At 37.6% G+C, this 21,575-nt stretch overlaps 1 long non-coding RNA gene across 22 annotated transcripts in view; it reads right to left on the bottom strand.

Moving 5' to 3' along the window:
* The window catches only part of LOC129060000 (uncharacterized), a 1,058,541-nt gene that overhangs the window by 501,580 nt on the left and 535,386 nt on the right, over positions 1-21,575 (bottom strand). Inside the window, exon 6 of one of the 22 annotated variants that reach the window (XR_010140286.1) lies at positions 8,184-8,291. The exons of the other annotated variants lie outside the window; for them this stretch is intronic. This is a non-coding gene — a long non-coding RNA (uncharacterized LOC129060000). The remainder of the gene's footprint in view (positions 1-8,183; positions 8,292-21,575) is intronic. 22 annotated transcript variants of the gene reach the window in all.

Genomic DNA, 21,575 nt, shown 5'->3' with positions numbered 1-21,575 from the left:
ACATTTTAAATGAGAAAAAAGACTGTTTCATTACTTATTTATTTACTATTCCCAGGGCTCTTCATTGCTTTCTATAGATTCAACTTTCTAGTTGTCTGTCATTTTCTGCCTGAAAAACGTCCTTTTGCATATTTTGTAGTGCAGGTCTGCTGGTGATGAATTCTCTAATCTTTCACTTGCTTGAAAAAAATATTCTTTTGCTTTTGAAAGACACTTTTACTAGGCATACAAGTTGATAGTTTGTTTTTTTTTCTCATCGCATTTTTAATATATCATTCCACTGTTTTTGGCTTCTTTAAGTTTATAACAATTCTTACTGTTTTTCTATAATCTTTCTTTGGTTGCTTCATCACAGATTGTCAGCAGTTTGATGATGACATTCATTGGTGTGGTTTTCATTAGACTTACCTTGCTTGAAGTTTGTTGCATGTTTTAATACGTGGGTTTATATCTTCTTAGATCAAATTTGAAATATTTTTAGTAATTACTCTTTCAAATATTTTTCTGTTCCTCTTTCATTCTAGAAATCCAATTGCACTTATGTTAGACTACTTTATAATGTCTCACAAGTTACTGAGTCCTCATTGATTTTGTTTTGTCTATTCTTTGTTTTGTCTATTATTGGGTACTTTCTATTGCTGCGCCATTAAGTTCACTGACTTTTGTTTTCCTTCAGTCTCTAATATGTTAATCCCATCCTGAAAGTTTTGGTTCAGATTTTATATTTTTTCTTTCTAGTCATTCTTTTTGGTTCTTTAATATTGTCCAGATCGCTTGCTTCTTCTCATGTCTAGCAATTTGATATCACATACCATAAGTTTTATATTATTGAGTGCTGGATTTTGTTTTATTCTCTTTAAGTATTTTGGATGTTGTTCTAAAAGCCAGTTAAGTTATGTGTGACCTAGTTTGATCATTTCAAAACTTCATTTATTTATATTTTAGAGTGGATCTCAGCCCACCATATTTCAACACAATGATTTCAATAATGTTACTTTATGCTAGCTGATGGGAATTTTAACAATTCACATCCTTTTATGAGGTCTAAAATGATTTTGGCTTAACATTTCTCAGCAAATTTTTGTCCTTAGAATTTTTTTTTTTTTTTTTTTTTTAGTCAGGCTTATGTAGTTTTACCTTACCTTATGCATGCACAGGTTTGTACTGGACCATATTGATTTCTGAAGTTCTTTCTTGACAGCTTTTAACTCTCTCATACTTTGCACTGTAAACTGTAGCAATCTCAGCCCCCCCACTCTCCACTGTCTCTCAGGGATCATGATTTGGTACCCATTTTCCAATCTCTGAAAATAGTTGTCTTATGTATTTTTTCTGGTTTTCCAGTTATTTAAGGCAAGAGGATAAATTCAGACCCGACTACGAGTCTTAATAATTGTTACTGATCTATCTTCCAGCTCATTAGTTCTATTTTCAGCTATGTATATATGCTGTTAAAAACCTTCTATTGAGTTATTATAGCTCCAGAATATTGATGTTATTCTATTTATTGATTCCATTTTGTGTGAAGTAGTCCAGAGAGTTTTTGCTTGAGAGTATTACTCAAAGATATCTTAAAATTCAATGTCTCAATTTTAGCATTTCATCATCTGTGGACCTCTTTCTTTCGGTTATTTCTTTCTTTCTGGGATTTTGTTAATTTGTTCCTGTCTCCTAGCATGCATGGTAATTTTTCTAAATTGAAATTTAAATACAGAGTATGAAGACTTAAAAGCTCTGGATGACATTATAATATTTTCTTCAAGCGGGCCATTTGAGTAGGACAGATCATCTTTGTCTTATTAGGAATCAAGATGATTTGAGACTGGGTTTCAAAATTTGTGAAACCTTTCTCCTAGAACATTACCCTTCTGGGTTCTCAAATTCTAGGGTTTTGAGGGGATCCCTCCTTCTTTTCAGGACTTAACCTCCTATTTTTGTCTACCCAGCATTGTAAAATTACAGACAAGAAAACAAAACAATTTTAAAAAATGCTTATTCTCCTTGATTTCAAAGCTTGTTGCCTTATGAAGTTTAGAAATCTGAAAATTCCTCAAGAGAAAGTGTTACTGAATATTAATTTCACCTCAATATCTTTTCCTTTTCCTTTTTTTTTTTTTACAGAGTCTCACTCTGTCGCCAGAGTGCAGTGGCGCAATCCTGGCTCACTGCAATCTCTGCCTCGTGGGTTCAAGGAATTCTCCTGCCTCAGCCTCCTGAGAGGCTGGGACTAAAGGGGTATGCCACCACGCCCAGTTAATTTTTGTATTTTTAGTAGAGACGGGGTTTCACCATGTTGGCCAGGATGGTCTTGATCTGACCTCGTGATCCATCCGCCTTGGCCTCCCAAAGTGCTGGGATTACAGGCATGAGCCACAACATCCGGCCTATTTTCCTTCTTATTAAGACTTTACAGGCAACCTACAAAATGGGAGAAAATTTTCGCAACCTACTCATCTGACAAAGGGCTAATATCCAGAATCTACAATGAACTCCAACAAATTTACAAGAAAAAACAAACAACCCCATCAACAAGTGGGCGAAGGACATGAACAGACACTTCTCAAAAGAAGACATTTATGCAGCCAAAAAACACATGAAAAAATGCTCACCATCACTGGCCATCAGAGAAATGCAAATCAAAACCACAATGAGATACCATCTCACACCAGTTAGAATGGCAATCATTAAAAAGTCAGGAAACAACAGGTGCTGGAGAGGATGTGGAGAAATAGGAACACTTTTACACTGTTGGTGGGACTGTAAACTAGTTCAACCCTTGTGGAAGTCAGTGTGGCGATTCCTCAGGGATCTAGAACTAGAAATTCCATTCGACCCAGCCATCCCATTACTGGGTATATACCCAAAGGACTATAAATCATGCTGCTATAAAGACACATGCACACGTATGTTTATTGCGGCATTATTCACAATAGCAAAGACTTGGAACCAACCCAAATGTCCAACAATGATAGACTGGATTAAGAAAATGTGGCACGTATACACCATGGAATACTATGCAGCCATAAAAAATGATGAGTTCACATCCTTTGTAGGGACATGGATGAAATTGGAAATCATCATTCTCAGTAAACTATCGCAAGAACAAAAAACCAAACACCACATATTCTCACTCATAGGTGGGAATTGAACAATGAGAAGACATGGACACAGGAAGGGGAACATCACACTTCGGGGACTGTTGTGGGGTGGGGGGAGGGGGGAGGGATAGCATTGGGAGATATACCTAATGCTAGATGATGAGTTGGTGGGTGCAGCGCACCAGCATGGCACATGTATACATATGTAACTTACCTGCACATTGCGCACATGTACCATAGAGCCTAAAGTATAATAATAATAATAATAATAATAATAATAATAATAATAATAAAAAGAAAAAAAAAAAAGACTTTAGTCTTTCACAACCTGACTCTTTTGGTTTCTCTACAATGCCTTTAAGCAGCTACTTTTTGCATCATGAGCTTTTATTTCATTCTCCATGCAAAGCTTATTGTTGTAACAGGATTTGTTATTATAGCTCAAGAAAAAAATCAGTATATGTTTTATAGCCTTTTAGGTTATAACTATTTTTATATATGACATATCTATTACTTAGATTATTAGTTTCTTATAGTCAAAGACTCTGACTCATTATCTTTGGTTGTTCAGGGACTGAACAATTATTAATGTTTTGGTTGCACTTCTTATCCCCACTCCAGACTCCACACATAAAAAAAAAGTCCTGTCTTCATACTTCTCTTCTGAACTCCTGCATACATCTCTACTTGCTATTTTCCTGATTGCTAGTATCATCCTTCTCTTCTATCCCATGATATGTCCCTGATCTACTTAAAACACTGTTTTAAAATACTTTACGAAGTTTTTTATTTCCTGGCCCTAAACAACTGTGATCAGAACATAATCTATCATACTATCAGACCTCAGCAAACATATTCTTAATGTTCTGTGACAAATCAAATGCTTTAAGTGAAGTCAGTACTGTATTCTCTTCCTCATACAGACTTTGAGTCCCTTGACAGCAGAAGCTATCCCTTAACATCTATTCCCTTACTGATGTGAGTTCACCACCATGTACACAACAGAGGTTTGATACATGTGGATTTGGTCATGTGTAAGCCTCGAAAAGGAGACTCAATTATTTTTTAGTTGAGTGGGCATAACATGCTTCTCATTTGGCTCTGATTTCCAAACCATTATAATCAGAAAACATGGATATTCAATTAAAGCAATGCCTTCCAGCCCATGACACGCACTTGAAAACTTACTGTGCCACTGAGGAATTCATTAAAAAAGATTGCTAACTATTTTGAAAAGACATATTGCACATCATTCAAGATTTAAATCCAAAGTATTAAGTCAAAAACAACAGAAAGAAAAGTTAATACTCTTCTGAGGATGCAAAAATAGAAATGAATTTGCATTTGTTAATATAAAACTCCTTATTTTTATCACCTTGAGTTTGTTCTAGAAAACTTTCAATAATCTAGGTTATCATTTTCAACATGTTTATCAGTAAAGAATCCTGTCTTTCAATACTTTACCATAACATAGTTAAGAAAAATTCACCAATAATTTAAGCAAAATGGAGAATTTCCAATCACTTAATCTTACCATGAATGCTTGCATTTATTTTCCTATCCCTAGAATCTGTTCTCTAGCCAGAAGACATCTACCTTTTAGTACAACTTGTTGGTAATCTCTGAGGGAAAGTAATATCCAAAAATGTTAGTCTTTATGTCTAAGTGTTTTTAAGCATTGAAATTCACAGTAAATAAACCTTTAATCAGCAATAACACTTAAGAAACATTAAAGTCCACACTTGGAGAGTAAAATATCAGCATCACTCTCACACCATATGTAAATACTGGTTGAAGCAATTCTTACTACTTCACTTAACAATCAAAATGTTCTGGATTTACTGAAATTCTACCTTTTATATATCAGAATAAAAACTTATGGATTTTTTAAAAATTACATTTGTCTTTAAAGATTAGCAAATATGCCTTTTCTGACTGTCACTTTTATCTAATTCACCATTATTTTCCTAGCATAAATCAAAAAATAACAAAAATAAAAGATGAAAACACCTGCACAAAAGAGTGTTCAGTCCAACTAGTAGACAAAAAGAGAGAAAGAAAAAGGAAAAAAAAAGTAAACATGGCACAGTAGGAGAATAAAGCTTCTGGGGAAAGAAAGCAAAGCTGTGTGACAGATGGAAAGGTCTCAATGGATGAATGGTACTACTACAAATAAGTAGCAGGCAGCCAGAGGGAATCAAATAATGATTATGGAAGAAAAATGAGGGTTAAAAAAGATGAAAAGAATGTTTTGACTCAAGCTGAAGATTCTATGTTAATAAAATTTCCTATTTTTAAAATATATTTAATTACACATCCACAAAAGATAGAAAATAATTCATGTCAAATAGGGTAGACAGCTGACAAGTGAACCAGTATGGCAATGTAAAAAGCTCAACATGTCCTTGGAGAGGAAGGAATGCATTCCACAATTTGTACTGGCATGCCCCCAAACCTGAACAGATTACTTTCCAACGATCAATATCTGTAACCACCAGAGGCCTGTTAGAGAGTTTTTAAAAAATCAGCTTCAAAGAGACTTGGTCCCCAGCTTACATTTTATTTTTGCCAGTGGGTGCTGAGGTAAGAGTTTTGGACAAGGCTCATTTTTCTTCTCTTTATAGGGCTGTGAATTGAATATGAAGCGACCTAACATGTTCTCAGGCTCTAGTCAGCCGGATTCTGGCCCTGTTTATAGATGCTGTAAAAGAGGACCAGCCTCCCTCACCAACTTGAAATCAGCCTGTGTACAATCAACTCATGATAAAAGCTGGCCACACTTTAGCTGGGTTTCCAATCGTAGATGTTGATTCCTCAATCTGATTTTAGCCTAAGGCCAAGTATAAGTGGAGTGTTTTGTTTTTTTTTTTAATTAAGTGGTGTTACAGTTACTTTACCTGAAAACTAGAACACTTTCTTTCTTCCTGTTTATGTAATATGCTCAAATATTGGTGAATTGAAGCAATAGTTTTCTTAACATCTTTCTGCCCATAATGAAATAATTAAAAATCTATTTCTAACAGTACAGCAAATTAAAAACAAACGACAAACAAAACTCATAATTACCCTGTTTTACCAAGTGTAAAACACTTACTAAAATCTAGAACAACTCTTTCTAAAATACACTCTGCAGCACTGTCATTTGAGATCTACTCCTATTTAAAAAATTTGCACAATGTTATATTTGGGCATTCTATACATTCTACCCTCATCTCAGCAACTAAAAAGAGAAACAATCAAGTAAATTTGAGAGGTCTCAAAACAAATGAAACTATTTAGCTTTGTTTAGTCAAGATTTTCTCAAATTCATTTGAATCAGAAGCTATTTAAAATTCTGCAGAACTTTAAGGTACATACATCTGGAGTTGTTTGCCAAGATTTACCTTGAGCTTCATTCATTTGATAATTTCCCCTTGGCTAAAATAATTTTTTCTAAGTATTGAAGATGAATAGTACTCCTGAGAAGGCAGAGGATAAGATTTCTCCTACATCTCATTTAATAGCCACAATCTGCCTATCTGAACAGAAGTTCACAAGATAGAGTATAACGGAAAGGGAAGAGAAAAGCCTCCCTTATTGTAAAGCTGCATCTTACTTGACTCTGCTCAATGCTTCTCCACTTCCAAGTAACAGTATTATTAAAAGCAAACTCAAGGATGGTGGATGAAAAGAACAATTTGTAGCCTTTAATCACAGAGCTCTAACATTTCAACATTGTTGGTAAGTATAGACGGTAATGAAATTATTGAAGACTTAAATACATGGATTAGGAAAGGTTCTGAAATGAGTTGCTGGAGAAATTTCAAAATGGAAAGCTGATTAATGCACAAAATGCAAATGAACTCTTATAATCAATAAACAAAAGTATATAATATCTGGATTGTGATACTTAAAGTAGGTAAATAATGAATCTGAGAGGCTCCATATTTAAAAAAATAAAATGGCAACATTTTATAAATTTTAAATTATTTATCCTTTATCTTTTATATCACTATTCCCAGTAGGTGTTTTCTAAAATTTTAGGCAAATAAAGTAAATTACTAGAACATTGAATATGATATTTCATACTTGAACATTCCTAATGCAAATTGTCATAATAAAGGTTCTGAAAAGGCCTGCAATGCAGAAGGTATTTAAGTTTTGCTTAACTGAATTTTTCTCCAACCTAATTGACTGAAGACCCAAGTTTACATAGTAAACCTATTAGTGTCACAGGGCTTACTTTGGGAAATAATTACTACTGCTTCTTATAACAGATTATGTTCATAAAGCTATGAAAATGTAGAAAAGTTTACAATGCTTGCGAGAGTGATGCGTGGTAATATATTAAAGCAGTATTTCTCAAAGTGTGATCTAGGAAGTCCTAGGCATCCCTAAGATACTTTCAGAGAATCTATGAGTTCAAAGATCTTTTAATAATACTAAAATGTCATTTTCCCTTTCACCTTCATTGTCTCACAGATGTACAGAGAAATGGTCTAGAGCCCGTAAAACGTAATAATGTCATCACTCTGACTGATAATGAAAAGAGTACTTGGATATTTTGTATTTTTAAAATCTTTAGTTTTGATTTCTAATACAAATAAGTATTGCTAGATATAACCTACATTAACAAAAGCTTTTTGGAGTGCTCAATACATTTTAAGGGTTAAAGGGGGTCCTAAAACCCAAAAGTTTGAGAACACTATTTGAAAGTAAACATAGGTTTGGGTGCTATTTTAAAATGGCGGGGAGCCTACCATGGAGTATGAAAGTTTACTTTCAAAGGTTACCTCTTGGGATTTTAATAGCCTTTAGATCAATGAAAGAAGAGTTTCTATGTATGGTGAACTTCAGCATTTCCAATGTGACAATAAATTATATTTGTGCAGAATTTAAAAAGCATTGGTATGAGCAAAAAGAGAAGTGCATTTTAGCTAGCTTTTTCTTTAGTATTTTATTTTGTGTCAGGCACTAAGCTGAGTAAATCTGAACGAACTAGTTTGTACTCCGACCTTTTGGTGATAAAATGTCTATGACCTTAATTATGGGTACAAAAATGTGTGTCTGACTCTAAACCTATTGTTCTTAAAAATAACAACTTACTGATTGGTATGGTGGCATACACATTTAGTCCCAGCTACAGCTAAAGCAGAAGGATCACTTGAACCCAGGTATTAGAGGCCAGCCTGGACAGCACAGCGGAATCCTCATCTGTAATAATAATAATGATAATAATAATAATTTGATGAAAATAATTACTTTTAAAAATAACTAATTTAAATGATGAATAAGAAAGCACCATAAAACAGACTGATTTGTCTTATATAATTTATCATTCTAGTCTGACTGGAGATGGTTTAGTAAGCTTTTTTGTATGTTATTATTGTCCATTATTCTCAAACAACCTGCTTCATGGCATGAATCTCTCGTGGCTACATCCTCCTTTTAGACTAGTCATTTACTTGATGAAAATTAGATTAGAAAGAAGCTGTTCTACTAAGACTACCGTCTACAAATTTCTTAAACATATATCTGATAAAGTCCATGTCTAAGAATTATCAGACAACCTGTGTAAAGCCATAGAGAGAGTAATATCACATAAGAATTCTATTGGCTGTATTAACATTGAAAGATCATTCATTTGAAAAATATTAAGTAAGTATGCCCTTGTATGCCAGGCACTAAGCTAGATTCTGAAAACACATTGATAATGCACATGATCAAGGGTCCTGCTATCATTAGGTTTTAATTGAGGACATACACACAAAATTAAGTTTCAGGGTCATGCTACACTATTACCTGAACAGGTAGTATCTAATATTGGGACATTAGAGTAATATTCCCTCTAAATATGACATCTAATTGAGACATGAAGCGTTATGAGGAGTTATTGTGGCATAAAACATGGTGAAGACTGTTTAAATGCCAGTAAGTCAAGGGAAACATGGTATGTTCAAAGAACTGACAGAAGTAACAATAGCAGGATTATGGAGTATGTGTGAAGGCAGGGGTGGGGGCTGAAAAAAAGGTAGACAAGGAAAAATCTCACCCTGCAGGTCGTGTTAAGGAAGTTGGATTTCATTCTGAGAGTAACTAAAGTCATTGAAAGGTTTTAAGTAATATAGTAGCATTATCAAGTTTGGGTTTCAGAACAATCACTCAGGCTACTTTTTGGAGAATAATTATGAAGAGGACAAGATTGGAGGCAAATGAATCAATTAGAAGAGACAAAAGTCATACGACCTAAACTGAGATGAGAATGGAGATGAAAGGACAACTTTAAGATTTACTCAGAATGTTGAATCAATAAAAATTAGTCGTGGATATTAAAGGGAGAGGAAAAATTAAAGAACAACAGGCATGTTTTGGACTTGGGCCTTTGAGAAAGGAAAATAGGTAGCAGAATATCTAAAGAAAAAGATTAAGAGCTGAGTTTTGGATATACTGAGTTTGAAGTGACTCTCAGAAATGCAGAAATGCTCAGTATAGGCAATTGAACATTCAGATGTACAACTAAGAAAAGATGCTCAAATCTGCAACTAAGAAATGTGGGCCTCACTGGCATGGGAATAGTAAGCAGTGGAAGTATTTGAGATCTCTCTGGGAAACAGAGTGTGGGGTGAAAATAGGGGAGGGCCCACTACTGAGCCTACAGTACACCAATATGGTAATTAATTATATGATAATAATTTTCTTTTTTTTATCATTTCAGCTTTATTTTATATTACATCAAAATTACATTTCTGAAACTTTCTGGAGACCATAGAACATTCGCCTTCAAAAAATTACCCTCGTTGTCTATAGTATCTTCTCCATAGGCATATTTTACCTGTGTTTTATTTCTTTTTTTTTTTTTATTATACTTTAAGTTTTAGGGTACATGTGCACAACGTGCAGGTTTGTTACATATGTATACATATGCCATGTTGGTGTGCTGCACCCATTAACTCGTCATTTAACATTAGGTATATCTCCTAATGCTATCCCTCCCCCCTCCCCCCACCCCACAACAGGCCCTGGTGTGTGATGTACCCCTTCCTGTGTCCATGTATTCTCATTGTTCAAGTCCCACCTATGAGTGAGAATATGCGGTGTTTGGTTTTTTTTTTTTTTGAGACGGAGTCTGGCTGTCACCCAGGCTGAAGTGCAGTGGCAGCATCTTGGCTCACCGCAGGCTCCGTCCCCCGGGGTTCACGCCATTCTCCTGCCTCAGCCTCCCGAGTAGCTGGGACTACAGGTGCCTGCCACCTCACCGGGCTAATTTTTTGTATTTTTAGTAGAGACAGGCTTTCACTGTGTTAGCCAGGATGGTCTCAATCTCCTGACCTCGTGATCCGCCCGTCTCGGCCTCCCAAAGTGCTGGGATTACAGGTGTGAGCCACGGCGCCCGGCCTGGTTTCTTGTCCCTGCAATAGTTTGCTGAGAATGATGGCTTCCAGCTTCATCCATGTCCCTACAAAGGACGTGAACTCATCATTTTTTATGGCTGCATAGTATTCCATGGTGTATATGTGCCACATTTCCTTAATCCAGTCTATCACTGATGGACATTTGGGTTGGTTCCAAGTCTTTGCTATTGTGGTTAGTGCCACAATAAACATACATGTGCATGTGTCTTTATAGCAGCATGATCTATAATCCTTTGGGTATATACCCAGTAATGGGATGGCTGGGTCAAATGGTATTTCTACTTCTAGATCCCTGAGGAATCACCACACTGACTTCCACAAGGGTTGAACTAGTTTACAGTCCCACCAACAGTGTAAAAGTGTTCCTATTTCTCCACATCCTCTCCAGCACTTGTTGTTTTCTGACTTTTTAATGATTGCCATTCTAACTGGTGTGAGATGGTATCTCATTGTGGTTTTGATTTGCATTTCTCTGATGGCCAGTGATGATGAGCATTTTTCATGTGTCTTTTGGCTGCATAAATGTCTTCTTTTGAGAATTGTCTGTTCATATCCTTTGCCCACTTGTTGATGGGGTTGTTTGTTTTTTTCTTGTAAATTTTGTTGAGTTCATTGTAGATTCTGGATATTAGCCCTTTGTCAGATGAGTAGATTGCAAAAATTTCACCCATTCTGTAGCTTGCCTGTTCATTCTGATGCTAGTTTCTTTTGCTGTGTGGAAGCTCTTTGGTTTAATTAGATCCCATTTCTCAATTTTGGCTTTTGTTGCCATTGCTTTTGGTGTTTTAGACATGAAGTCCTTGCCCATGCCTATGCCCTGAATGGTATTGCCTAGGTTTTCTTCTGGGTTTTTATGGTTTTAGGTCTAGCATTTAAGTCTTTAATCCATCTTGAATTAATTTTTGTATAAGGTGTAAGGAAGGGATCCAGTTTCAGCTTTCTACATATGGCTAGCCAGTTTTCCCAGAACCATTTATTAAATAGGGAATCCTTTCCCCATTTCTTATTTTTATCAGGTTTGTCAAAGATCAGATAGTTGTAGATATGTGGCATTATTTCTGAGGGCTCTGTTCTGTTCCATTGGTCTATATCTCTGTTGTGGTACCAGTACCATGCTGTTTTGGTTACTGTAGCCTTGTAGTATAGTTTAAAGTCAGGTAGCGTGATGCCTCCAGTTTTGTTCTTTTGGCTTAGGATTGACTTGGCAATGAGGGCTCTTTTCTGGTTCCACATGAACTTTAAAGTAGTTTTTTCCAATTCTGTGAAGAAAGTCATTGGTAGCTTGATGGGGATGGCACTGAATCTGTAAATTACCTTGGGCAGTGTGGCCATTTTAACAATATTGATTCATCCTACCCATAAGCATGGAATGTTATTCCATTTGTTTGTATCCTCTTTTATTTCCTTGAGCAGTGGTTTGTAGTTCTCCTCGAAGAGGTCCTACAAATCCCTTGTAAGTTGGATTCCTAGGTATTTTATTCTCTTTGAAGCAATTGTGAATGGGACTTCACTCATGGTTTGGCTCTCTGTCTGTTATTGGTGTATAAGAATGCTTGTGATTTTTGCACATTGATTTTGTACCCTGAGACTTTGCTGAAGTTGCTTATCAGCTTAAGGAGATTTTGGGCTAAGACGATGGGGTTTTCTAGATATACAATCATGTCATCTGCAAACAGGGACAATTTGACTTCCTCTTTTCCTAATTGAATACCCTTTATTTCCTTCTCCTGCCTGATTGCCCTGGCCAGAACTTCCAACACTATGTTAAATAGTAGTGGTGAGAGAGATTATCCCTGTCTTGTGCCAGTTTTCAAAGGGAATGCTTCCAGTTTTTTGCCCATTCAGTATGATATTGGCTGTGGGTCTGTGATAAATAGCTCTTATTATTTTGACATCCGTCCCATCAATACCTAATTAATTGAGAGTTTTTTGCATGAAGGGCTGCTGAATTTTGTCAAAGGCCTTTTCTGCATCTATTGAGATAATCGTGTGGTTTTTGTTGTTGGTTCTGTTTATATGCTGGATTACATTTATTGATTTGCATATGTTGAAACAGCCTTGCATCCCAGGGATGAAGCCCACTTGATCATGGTGGATAAGCTTTCTGATGTGCTGCTGGATTCGGTTTGCAGGATTTTTGCACTGATGTTCATCAGGGATATTGGTCTACAATTCTCTTTTTTTGTTGCGTCTTTGCCAGGCTTTGGTATCAGGATGACGCTGGCCTCATAAAATGAGTTAGGGAGGATTCCCTCTTTTTCTATTGATTGGAATAGTTTCAGAAGGAATGGTACCAGCTCCTCCTTGTACCTCTGGTAGAATTCGGCTGCGAATCCATCTGGTCCTGGACTTTTTTTGGTTGGTAAGCTATTAATTATTGCCTCAATTTCAGAGCCTGTTATTGGTCTATTCAGAGATTCAGCTTCTTCCTGGTTTAGTCTTGGGAGGGTGTATGTGTCAAGGAATTTATCCATTTCTTCTAGATTTTCTAGTTTATTTGCATAGAGGTGTTTATAGTATTCTCTGATGGTAGTTTGTATTTCTGTGGGATCGGTGGTAATATCCCCTTTATCATTTTTTATTGCATCTATTTGATTCTTCTCTCTTTTCTTCTTTATTAGTCTCGCTAGAAGTCTATCAATTTTGTTGATCTTTTCAAAAAACCAGCTCCTGGATTCATTGATTTTTTGAAGGGTTTTTTGTGTCTCTATCTCCTTCATATGTGGTCTGATCTTGCCTTCTAGCTTTTGAATGTGTTTGCTCTTGCTTCTCTAGTTCTTTTAATTGTGATGTTAGGGTGTCAATTTTAGATCTTTCCTGCTTTCTTTTGTGCTATAAATTTCCCTCTACACACTGCTTTAAATGTGTCCCAGAGATTCTGGTATGTTGTGTCTTTGTTCTCATTGGTTTCAAAGAACATCTTTATTTCTGCCTTCATTTCATTATGTACCCAGTAGTCATTCAGGAGCAAGCTGTTCAGTTTCCATGTAGTTGAGTGGTTGTGAGTGAGTTTCTTAATCCTGAGTCCTAGTTTGATTGCACTGTGGTCTGAGAGCCAGTTTGTTATAATTTCTGTTCTTTTACATTTACTGAGGAGTGCTTTACTTCCAACTATGTGGTCAATTTTGGAATAAGTGTGGTGTGGTGCTGAGAAGAATGTATATTCTGTTGATTTGGGGTGGAGAGTTCTGTAGATGTGTATTAGGTCTGCTTGGTGCAGAGCTGAGTTCAATTCCTGGATATCCTTCTTAACCTTCTATCTCGTTGATCTGTCTAATGTTGACAGTGGGGTGTTAAAGTCTCCCACTATTATTGTGTGGGAGTCTAAGTCTCTTCGTAGGTCACTCAGGACTTGCTTTATGAATCTGGGTGCTCCTGTATTGGGTGCATATATGTTTAGGATAGTTAGCTCTTCTTGTTGAATTGATCCCTTTACCATTATGTAATGGCCTTCTTTGTCTCATCTGATCTTTGTTGGTTTAAAGTCTGTTGTATCAGAGACTAGGATTGCAACCCCTGCCTTTTTTTGTTTTCCATTTGCTTGGTAGATCTTCCTCATCCCTTTATTTTCAGCCTGTGTGTCTCTGCACATGAGATGGGTTTCCTGAATACAGCACACTGATGGGTCTTGACTCTTTATCCAATTTGCCAGTCTGTGTCTTTTAATTGGAGCATTTAGCCCATTCACATTTAAGGTTAATATTGTTATGTGTGAATTTGATCCTGTCATTATGATGTTAGCTGGTTATTTTGCTCGTTAGTTGATACAGTTTCTTCCTAGCATCAATTGTCTTTACAATTTGGCATGTTTTTGCAGTGGCTGGTACCAGTTGTTCCTTTCCATGTTTAGTGCTTCCTTCAGGAGCTCTTTTAGGGCAGGCCTGGTGGTGACAAAATCTCTCAGCATTTGCTTGTCTGTAAAGTATTTTATTTCTCCTTCACTTATGAAGCTTAGTTTGGCAGGATATGAAATTCTGGGTTGAAAATTCTTTTCTTTAAGAATGTTGAATATTGGCCCCCACTCTCTTCTGGCTTGTAGAGTTTCTGCCGAGAGATCTGCTGTTAGTCTGATGGGCTTCCCTTCGTGGGTAACCCGACCTTTCTCTCTGGCTGCCCTTAACAGTTTTTCCTTCATTTCAACTTTGGTGAATCTGACAATTATGTGTCTTAGAGTTCCTCTTCTCGAGGAGTATCTTTGTGGCATTCTCTGTATTTCCTGAATTTGAATGTTGGCCTGCCTTGCTAGATTGGGGAAATTCTCCTGGATAATATCCTGCAGAGTGTTTTCCAACTTGGTTCCATTCTCTCTGTCACGTTCAGGTACACCAATCAGAAATAGATTTAGTCTTTTCACATAGTCCCATATTTCTTGGAGGCTTTGTTCATTTCTTTTTATTCTTTTTCTCTAAACTTCTCTTCTCGCTTCATTTCATTCATTTGATCTTCCATCACTGATACCCTTTCTTCCAGTTGATCGAATAGGCTACTGAGGCTTGTGCATTTGTCATGTAGATCTCGTGCTGTGGTTTTCAGCTCCATCAGGTCCTTTAAGGGCTTCTCTGCATTGGTTATCCTAGTTAGCCATTTGTCTAATCTTTTTTCAGGTTTTTCCACTTCTTTGCCATGGGTTCGGACTTCCTCCTTTAGCTCGGAGAAGTTTGATCGTCTGAAGCCTTCTTCTCTCAACTCGTCAAAGTCATTCTCCGTCCAGCTTTGTTCCATTGCTGGTGAGGAGCTGTGTTCCTTTGGAGGAGGAGAGGCACTCTGATTTTTAGAATTTTCAGTTTTTCTCCTCTGTTTTTTCCCCACCTTTGTGGTTTTATCTACCTTTGATCTTTGATGATGGTGACGTACAGATGGGGTTTTGGTGTGGATGTCCTTTCTGTTTGTTACTTTTCCTTCTAACAGTCACGACCCTCAGCTGCAGGTCTGTTGGTTTGCCAGAGGTCCACTCCAGACGCTCTTTGCCTGGGTATCAGCTGCAGAGGCTGCAGAACAGCGGATATTGCTGAACAGCCAATGCTGCTGCCTGATCATTCCTCTGGAAGTTTTGTCTCAGAGGAGTACCCAGCCATGTGAGGTGTCAGTCTGCCCCGAGTGGGGGGTGCCTCCCAGTTAGGCTACTCTGGGGTCAGGGACCCACTTGAGGAGGCAGTCTGTCCATTCTTAGATCTCAAGCTGCGTGCTGGGAGAACCACTACTGTCTTCCAAGCTATCAGACAGGGACATTTAAGTCTGCAGAGGTTTCTGCTGCCTTTTGTTTGGCTATGCCCTGCCCCCAGATGTGGAGTCTACAGAGGCAGGCAGGCCACCTTGAGCTGTGGTGGGCTCCATCCTGTTCAAGCTTCCTGGCTGCTTTGTTTACCTACTCAAGCCTCAGCAATGGGGGGCACCCCTCCCCCAGCCTCGCTGCCACCTTGCAGTTTGATCTCAGACTGCTATGCTAGCAATGAGCAAGGCTCTGTGGGCATAGGACCCTCCAAGCCAGGTGCAGGATATAATCTCCTGATGTGCCGTTTGCTAAGACCGTCGGAAAAGCACAGTATCAGGGTGGGAGTGACCCGATTTTCCAGGTGCCATCTGTCACCCCTTTCCTTGGCTAGGAAAGGGAATTCCCTGACCCCTTGCGCTTCTTGGGTGAGGCAATGCCTCGCCCTGCTTCGGCTCATGCTCAGTGCACTGCACCCACTGTCCTGCACCCATTGTCTGACAATCCCCAGTGAGATGAACCCAGTACCTCAGTTGGAAATGCAGAAATCATTCATCTTCTACATTGCTCACACTGGGAGCTGTAGATTGGAGCTGTTCCTATTTGGCCATCTTTGCTTAGGAACCGTATGATAATAATTTTCTAACACATCAATATAATTGTCAAATTTTTAAAACATCCTTTATGTATAGACAATTGAAGTCAAAGGTTTAAGAAAGGCTTCATTTCCCTGGCTTCTTACTTGTATACCCTCCTCCCCTAAGCATGGTACAGAGCAATCTAGGATCTTGGCATAGGTAATAGCTGATTCTGTTGAATGCTTACTATATCCCAAACTTATTACTAAGCATATTTTATACATTATCTTGCATATGTAGTAGGTTCTATTACTATCTCTATTTTTAAATGAAGGCACTGAAATATAAAGTTGTTAAATAACTTGCATATGGTCACATAGTGGTGAAGTTATGAAGCTTAGAAAAAGAAATTGTAAAAGAATTGGATGAATTCAAAGAAGAGTAGAAAATCAAGAGGTCCCTGTTTTCAAAGGTGTATTTAGAGATCCTGATATTTATATTGAATTGAATCCTGAATGATCCTCACTTTTCCCATTTGTGATTAGACTGTGATGTCCAATGCTACTTTAGAAACAGTTTCTCCTGGAAACTTTTGTTGTAAAGCTCTCCCCAGATTCCAAGAAATGTGGCCATGTGGTTCAGATGCCTGCATTCTTTATTTCCACATTTGTTTCACAGTAAAACCAGTGTTACTTGAAAGTTCTATCCATTAACTCTAGATAGTCCCCCTTATACCACTGGCTAATTCCAGGGACCACTGGAATTCATAGTGAAAAGTGAAATATAAGTGAAAATAAATGAAGGCATATTCTTATTTCAATGTACCTACTCTGTGATGAGAGTAAGCAGATACTGTGTATCATTTTGTGATCTGATTTTATAGTTATTTTCTACTTGTGTATTTGATATAACAAAGTGTTGTATGACATTTTGAATTCTCTCCACGAAGTCATTCTCTGTTCACTGTATATAATTATCCTGGAAGCAATAAAGTTACAAGAATCTTCTTAGTAACTCTAGACATTAGTTGATAATAATGTAATGTTTATACTTAAATAATTCTTAACCAAATATTGTATACTTAACCAAAATGTCATTTTAACAAAGAAATAAAAGAAATTTTCAAGCCCACAAAAATTTAAGGAGTATACTAACCATGGACTCCTCTTTAAAATATACAGTGTATTTCAGTTGACTAAGGTTAATAAGCATAGATGCCTCAAGAATCATCATACTAAAGAAATAGTGGTAAGATATAATTCAGTTGTAACAAAAAAAAGAAGTAACATTTTAATGCCAACATCTTATTAACAAAAATTGCAGTGGGTAAGAAGAATATAGTCATAAATTTCATATTAATTTTTTTTATCTTTTAAGGTGGAGATGTGGGGGACAGTTGATTGGTATTGTTTCTGACTTCCAGAAGAAGAAATTGAAACATGTAGATAAAAATTTCTAAAAACAAAAAAGCAAGAGGACCTGGTGTGGTGGTTCACACCTGTAATCCCAGCACTTTGGGAGAGAGAGGCAGGAGGATTGCTTGAGCCCAAGAGTTCAAAGCCAGCCTTGGCAATGTAGTAAGACCTCTGTCTCTACAAAAAAAACAAAAAATTATCCAGGTGTGCTGGCACGCACCTATAGTCCCACCTACTAGAGGCTGAGGTGGGAGGACTGCTTGAGTCTGAGAAGTTGAATGTGCGGTGAGCCATGGTCATGCCACTGCACTCCATCAAGACACGGTCTCAAAAAAAAAAAAAAAAAAAAAAAAAGCAAGAATGAAAGACTCAAGAGTATAAAAAAAGAAAGTCTGAAACATGTGAAACATGTCAGAAGACAAACATATCAGATATGATGTGTAATGACAGAAAATTTTCTCCTTACGAAAAACTCAAAAAGGATAGAAAACAAAATTCAGCCATATGATGTTTACCACAGACACATCTAATCAAAAATAGAATGATTTAAAATATTAGAATAAATAAATATTCATCCACACAAAGGCTAATAACAGAAAATTAGGAGTGGAGGTGAGAAATAGGGCTGCATTTTATGTTTAAGACACTAACCACAATGCATACACTATTGTTCTCTTATTCTGGAATTCTGAGGGTAGAGCAAGTAAGAAGGTGGATCTGAAGAAGCCAAGAAGACAGGACAAGAAAAGTTCAGTGGCCTTCAGTTCAAACATTAGAGAGGATTGAAAATAGCTCCATGGACTACAGTGAGGAACATGACAACTGAGAACCCCATGCCTCCTGTCCTTGATGTTCCTCTCTCTAAATTAGACTCCTGAAGGAGAGAAGTTCTGAGCTAGAACTACAATTCTGGTATTTATTGTATTCTGGCCTATGACAGAAAGTCCAGTTATGGAAAAAAATTCTATTTATTATTCACCTCAGTTTGTAAATTATAATTAATACCATCTAAATAATACTAGTCTAGATGTTGCACTAAAGGTATTTTTTAGATTTGATTAACATCTAATTAACATCTAATCTAATCTAAAAAATATCTTCACTGCAACATTTAGACTAATATTTGACCGAATATCTTGGAATCATGGCCCAAACATGACATATAAAATTATATATACAATTGACATATAAAATTAACCATTACAGAAAGCAAAAAGAATTTTGCAAAAGCATCAGAAGTCAATATAATAAAACCTAATATAAAGGCCAGTATCTCAGAAACTGAACCTCAGAATGAGTAGTAAAATAATAATAAAACATGCCAATAACACTAATAGTTCCTTGTAATTGATAGTGGCAGGAAGTAGACAAATTCCTAAGCAGACAGGGGAGGGTCCTTGGTGAAACCTGACCTTCAAGCCAAAGACAGCCTGAAGCCTGAAAATCAAGCTGCCAGGTCCAGGTAAAGCCCTAGAGCAGAGTAAGAACTTCCTCGATACCTTTTGTCCAATCAAATGGTGCTTTTTCCAGGCCTACCCATGGATTAATCAGTACTCACTCCCCCATTCTGAGCCCATAAAAGCTCCGGACTGAGCCACATGTGGAGACTACCCATCTTCGGGTAGAGGCTACCCACTTCAGGTCCTCTCTCCACTAACAGTTGTTCTGTGGCTCAATAAATCTCTTCTCCACCTTCTCTCTGTTCGGTTGTCAACGTAACCTCATTCTTCTTGGACACGGAACAAGAACCCAGGACCTACCAAAGAAGCTGTAACACTGTAGTCCTCCCACCTTCCACCGGTGCCAGGTGGCTGTCCCACATGACAGGAAGCAGCGGTGGGGCTGGGTCAGCCCAGGAGCCGCGGGCTGGAGTGGGATAGCAGGATGGAATGAGCTATAACACGAGCAAGCTGAAACACATTCCTGGCCAGCCCACCAAGCTTAGGGCAGGACACACACCCAATCACCAGAGTGTGAGACAAGAGCTGTGACCCTCTGGGGTCCCAGACCTTGGGGCTCCCTCAGACAGCGCTGGGACACACTGTAACACCCCCTTGGGGCTCCATGGTTGCTGGCGTCTCCAAGTTTTCAGGCACTACCTCACTCCCCTCATCCAGATGCTGGCGCCCAAGGCAGAAGCCACTTGAGGCACACCTGGTCCAGCCACAGCCTCCCACATTGCTCGCGCCTGTGCTGTTGCTCCTGGCTGTGTGCTATGGCTGGACCCCAGGCCTACTTGCTCACACACTCTTTGCTGCTTCACACCTGGCTCACCTGCAGCGGTCTTGGTAGCTGGGCCAGTAGTGTGAGCTGAGCATAGCCTGCCAGGCTGAGTTGGTGCAGCCAGCCCAGTAGTTGTGAGCGAAACTCAAGCAGAGGCCCTGCTGGCCACAGAGGTTTCTGGCTGGAGAAGAGGCACGGAAAAAATAATGTGTCACAATTATATAGGATTTTTTAAAACTTTCAAAACATTTTCATAAGTTGATTTAAAATATCTGATAATTAGATATCTAACGAAGAAGTTCTAACCATTTCTTTGCATATGAACGCCAGGCTATGCATTTAATTCAACTCGTTGTAAGAATGTGTCTTGTCTTACTTTCATAGCATGAATTATGAAAGGACAGGTTTATCTAATTGATATGAGGTAGAAACATAAAGATATTAGATAATATCCCCAATGTCTCTTAGCAGAGAGGATTTAAGCCCAAATACTCTGTTGAAGAAGTTTTTGTTCAACTCCGCCTCCCAGTTCTCTCCATGAAAATATCCAGACATTAAAGCAAGGTAGGCATGGAAATCAAGTCAACAAACCATTTTTGAACAAGTATTGCATTGAGAATACAAAGAATAATAAGAAAGAAACGATACTTCATCTTCGGAACTGTGTAATCCACTACAGGAGATAAGCGGGTAACTGGGTACTAGGGATTTGAAGAGGAAGAAATTTAACTTGGCCTGGGTGGGCTCAGAAAAAAAAAAATATTGGAAGAGAGTCCAAGTGTTAATTGTAGGCAACTGTTGGAGAAATAGTTGGAGAAAGGTAGTGCCAGAAGGAGAGATATCCAGGCAGAAAGAATAGCATAAAGAATGGCATGAACAATGGCATGGTGAGTATAGAGTGGGAGAGTACAATCAGTTCTAGAAGCCAAAAGACAAGTGGATGTACAGAGTGGGGAAAATTAAGGCTGGATAGGTTTGTGGGTGGGGAATGGAAATTTTTGAGTGTTATAAACTGACAGAAAGTCACTGAAAAATAGGAAGAACACAGATTTAGACCTTAGCTACTTTTTTCCTGTAGCATTGCAGAAAAGATATTTGCAGGTGAAAAGACTAGAGACAGGAAGACGTTTTAGTAGGGTTTGCAGTTATTATATTATGGGCAATTGTAGTAGCTCAAACAGATGGAAAGCACTTCTCATCTGCTGGCTTGTACACTGAACCCAAATTGAAGCTTCTCTATCACTCCTAAAAGCTGTCTTCCTAGGAGCAGGATACGTAGGGAGGCCAACAGCGGAATTAAAATAGTGAACTACACAATTTCAGGCAATAACTTACTGGTTACCAACATGATGTTTTTGAACCTCACTAAAAAGTTGAACAGATTCTTACAAGAGAATCATCAAAAATGAGCAAAGAGCTGAACAATTAAAGCTAACTGATACTTGGTGAAACTGATTTGGTATATATATTGGGTAGAAATTTTTAAATTATAATTTGCATTAAAGAATTAAGGGGATAAATCATTCATAAGGTATCAGCAAGCTATAAAAATAACGTTAGTGAAATAAACACATTCTTAATATAAAATAGCATGAGTAGCCAAATGTAAATTTTAATAGATGCAAACATACCAATCTAATTCCTGAAATAGGTCACCCTAT

The sequence above is a fragment of the Pongo abelii genome, chromosome 5 (assembly GCF_028885655.2).
Source record: "Pongo abelii isolate AG06213 chromosome 5, NHGRI_mPonAbe1-v2.0_pri, whole genome shotgun sequence".
Classification (NCBI taxonomy): domain Eukaryota; kingdom Metazoa; phylum Chordata; class Mammalia; order Primates; family Hominidae; genus Pongo; species Pongo abelii.
Note: the sequence above shows the minus strand (reverse complement) of the source record. Positions and strands in the feature narration are given on the sequence as shown.